This window comes from Camelus bactrianus, chromosome 11 (assembly GCF_048773025.1).
Source record: "Camelus bactrianus isolate YW-2024 breed Bactrian camel chromosome 11, ASM4877302v1, whole genome shotgun sequence".
NCBI classification, from domain to species: domain Eukaryota; kingdom Metazoa; phylum Chordata; class Mammalia; order Artiodactyla; family Camelidae; genus Camelus; species Camelus bactrianus.
This window is the reverse complement of record NC_133549.1, coordinates 81,366,179-81,370,687: the sequence shown is the minus strand read 5'-3', so window position 1 is coordinate 81,370,687 and position 4,509 is coordinate 81,366,179.

Here is a 4,509-nt window from a genome sequence, read left to right as displayed (position 1 = left end):
ACTGAATTTAGGAATCAGTCACCACATGGAGAAACACCGCTCTGCATGACTGTCATAATGGGGGAGGGGGTTTCCCTTGAACAATCTATGTTAAAATCCATGGCATAAAAGCAGCATGTTTTCCTTGCAATGAGCATCCCTACTAAATTGAGCCATTTCTCTCATGAGGTTCTATAAGGCCTGACGCACAGCATGAGGAACAGAGGGAAGTGATACTGTGCTATAATGCGATATATAATGGTGTGATACTTCTAAACATTGTTATTAGCCAGTTGGGCTAGAATTATTTTTAAAAGAACATTGTTTGAATATGACCCTTTAAATTAGTCGTGTTTCCATGAAATTCAGAAGATGGTGGTGAATGCATCCATTTCCTTCTCGGCATTCATTGAGATGCTCCTGTTTTTTCTCCTCACACTCTTAATGGAATGGAGTACAGTCATGCATTTTTCTAGGGTGAAGCCATCGTGCATTCCAGGAATCTTTCCCACTTGTTCATGGTGGGCAATTCTTCTTACACAGATGGATATGAGTGGCTAGTATATAGGTACATTTCTGCCCTTTCTGCCTCAGCTCAGCCTTCCTGAGCCCTGGTAGGGTGGCCGGTGATGGCCAGGACACAACACTGAACCACAGAGGTTTCTGCCTTCTCATTAGCCATGATCATTGTTCTTACTAACCCCTGATGCTTGATTTACACAGTCATGACTGTCAGACAGACTTGCACTCACCCGTTCCCCACCTCGTGTCTCACTCTCCACTCGTTCCTTCTGGGAGTCATTCACTTCTTCCTTCATTCCACCCGTCCTCACTCTCAGTGACAGCCTGACAGCGGCAAACTGTCTGAGTCTCTTGGATCTGAACACAATGTTATTTTGCTTTTACTCCTCAGTCATGGCTGAGAAGGAAAAATATATGGACATTCCTGTGATGTGTCCCTTCACATCTGAGATGTCTTTCTGAAGTCATGAAGTCAGTGGCAGCCTGGCCTCGCACAAAGGTGGCTCACTTGGACCACTGGGCCCTGGCTGGGCTGAGAAGCATCCGTGCAGATGGGGCACTGCCCTTGGAGGGGCATCAGCAGGGCCCTCGCGGGTCAGGGGGCAGGGGAGGGGAAAAAGTGGCAAGAGCCTCTCCTGTGGTTTCCATGGGGGAGCAACAGGGAGGCAGGACTAGCAGGTGGGAGGAATCGGCATCTCTGGGTGGAGGGGCTGCCCCTACTTGTCTGTCCCGGCCCTGGGTGTGCTCACTGGCATCTTCTACTGTCTCTAGGAACTGACTAGCCCTGGGAGGGGCAGCCCCTCCAGGGTCAGTGGACCCAGAAGTCAAAGTGCCAGAAAACACACAATAAAAAACGGCTAGCACTCATGTCCAAACCACAGGCCTCCTCCGTTTCCGCATCCATGGAGTGTGGGATTGGTCTCAGTGGCACTCCAAGGCCCAGCCCTGCACTCTCAGAGTCCAGCCAGCTCCCAGGACCTCCCCAGATTCTGGTCCTAACCGTCTGGGGTCAGCAAGGCAGCCATGCCAATACCCAGCCCTGCAGCTCAGGCATTTCAAGGCCAGCGGGTCACCTGGGGCCTCTGTGGCACATGAGAGCAGGCCGTGGTGGGGCTGCTGGCTCAGCCTCCAGGACGGACTTCACAAAATGGCCAGGGGGCTCTGGGCTGGAATAATGCAGGCTTGTTTGCCAAGGGGAAGGGACGGGGGTAACCGAGTCAGAGCACAGACTGCCAGTGCCTGGAGAACCATGCTGAGGCCCCAGCGCCGACGGGGTCGGCAACTGGAGGGCGCATCCTGCCGGGATCCTGTGAGATGGTGGCTGGTGATTAATGCTGAAGCTCACACTGCCCAGAAGGCTTCTGGAAATAAACATGCTCTCATAAACACAGGAACATCCTGAGAAGACAGTCAAACGAGCTGCGAGACAAACGCGGGGCACGCGGCCCACCGCCCATCAGAAAGCACCCCTCACACCCCACTCCCCTTGTCACCACGGCTGCCTGGCCTGTCAGTGGTGACAGCGAGTGGCCTGCTTTCCTGACCGCTTGGCCAGTGGCCAAAAGTCAGGGCTGAGGTTGGCACTTGTTCACCAGTGCTGTCCAGGGGACAGCAGGTGCCACAGAAGGATCTGCGGGGCCTCCTTGTGTCTGGCCAGAGGGACAAGATCTGCAGAGGGGTGTGGGGGTGCTGATCCTGCACCCAGGAAGTACACTGGCTAACTGGCCATCCTTTCCTGGAATCCCTGAGAACCAGCAAGATGGGGACCTTGACATTGGGGGCCGACTGAGCCACCCCATGTCTCTTCTGAGTCTTGTCTTTCTGCCTGTCCTCCTGACAAGGTGGCGCTCTGAGCATTTTCATCTGGAGACAGGAAGACAGAGGCTCACAGGGGGCAAAGTGACCTGCCAAGGCCACACAGCCACAGCCAGGAGGGGCTCAGACTCCATGTCCAGCCCCTTCCCACTGGGACATGGGCCTGTAGCTGCAGAAGGCCCCAGCTGCAGCCCACAGAGGGTTCTCGGGAGTCATTCTGACTCCAGAACCAGGAGAGCAGGAGAGCCCCAGGCCCCACATCTGCAACTGATAGCTACTGATAAAAAAAAAAAAAAAAAAAAAAATAGGCATATCCAGAGCGGCCAGGCCAGAGTATCGTTCTTGAAGGCAGAAGGTGAGTCAGCTGGCCTCCTTCTTGCCAGGGTGGGTGGGATCCTGGTCCTCAGCCCCTGACACAGCACTGTGCATTTGGGGGACCCCGCAGCCCTTAAAACAAGCTCCTGGACCCCCTTGCCAGTCACTTGGCATACCTTCCTCCCTTCTGGCTGCCAGGATTTCTTCAATATTCCTCTTCCCATCCAGGTCCGAGAACCACCCCAGGTTGTCGAGGGTGGTGTGGTGGGTCTGGCAGCCAGGACAGGTCACAATGACCACACCCTGGTGATAGGCAAGCTTGGAGATATGCTTGGAGTACCTAGTCCCACAGCCAATGCAGGTGAAGACTAGCTGGTAGTGCGCGGGCGCGGGTCCCTTGTCGGAGCTGGAGGGGACGCCAGCCCCAGCCCCAGCCCCAGGCCCGCCTTCTCCCTGCAGCCTCCAGGCAGGCACCGAGCCCCCAGTAGCCACCTCAGGCCAAGCCTCCAGTAGTCGCGCGCCTCTCAACAGTCTCGGCAGGCGGCTCAGCGCTGTCCACAGCAGCCCGCCCGCAGGCCCCACCCGCCACGATCTGCGCAGCGGAGACCGACCCCCGCCCCTGCTCTCCCCGCGCGGCAGAGGCCGCCTCCGGACCAGACTGTCCAGCCGCAGCCGAAATCGCCCCCCGCCCCATGCCCCGGCTCGACGGCGCGGCCGAGAACGACCCCAGACCCGGCTCTCCCCGCGCCCCGGCTCTCCCCGCGCGGCAGAGGCCGCCTATGGACCACACTGTGCAGACAAAGCCGAGATCGCCCCTCGCCCCACAAGCCCCGGCTTTCCCGGCACGGCCGAGAATGACCCCCGCCCAGGCTCTCCCCGCCCCAGCTCTCACCGCCCGGCCGAGGACGCCCCCCCACCCCGGCTGTCCCGCCGCAGCCGAGATCACCCCCCGCCCCATGCCCCGGCTCGACGGCGCGGCAGAGAACGACCCCTGACCCGGCTCTCCCCGCCACACCTCTCCCCGCCTGGCTGAGGCCGCCCCGGCCCCGGCTCTCCCGCCCCAGATCTCCCGCCCAGCCGAGGCCGTCCCCCGCCCCAGCTCACCCCGCACAGCCGTGACCGCCCCAACCGGGCTCTCTGCTCCTGGCCCAGCCCTTCCCCTGCCCCTGCTCCGCAGATTTCTCCCCTCCTCTTCTGGCCCTCCCCGCAGGGCCCATACCGCCCCTCCCACCCGACCCAAGCTCCGAGCTCGTCCCAGGCCACGCCTTCGACCCCTTGGAAGCAGGCTTCCCTAGGCTGTTGCTTTAAAGATGGTTTTGAAGGAAAAAAAGGAAAAACAGAAAAGAACATAAATACAAAACAGAAACAGACTCATACAAATAGAAAACAAACTTGTGGTTGCCAACGGGGAGGGGCGTGGGACGGGACAGACTGGGAGTTGGAAATGTGCACACACTGACAGGCAGATGCAGAATAGATGAACAACGTTATACTGTATAGGCACAGGGAAATACATACAAGATCTTGTGGTAGCTCACAGCCAAAGGCATTGTTCCAATGAATAGGTGTATGTTCATGTATCACTGAAAAATTGTGCTCTCCACGGAAATTGACAAAATTATAAAGAAAGATTCATTAATTGCCCAAATAACCTGTCTATATAAATCAACCTTTTGAAATAAAATACCAAAAAGTGGAGGGGAAATAAAAGCTGCGGATTATTTCCATAGCATCCGGTGTGTTTGACGACGTGGAATGACCCTATTTGTTCCTTCAGCGAGCATTCGTTGAACGCCTCCTATGCGCCTGATACTGTGCCTGGTGCCCAAGAAATCTTCCCTGTCCTGAAAAAGCGTACAGTCGGACATGGAAATGAGC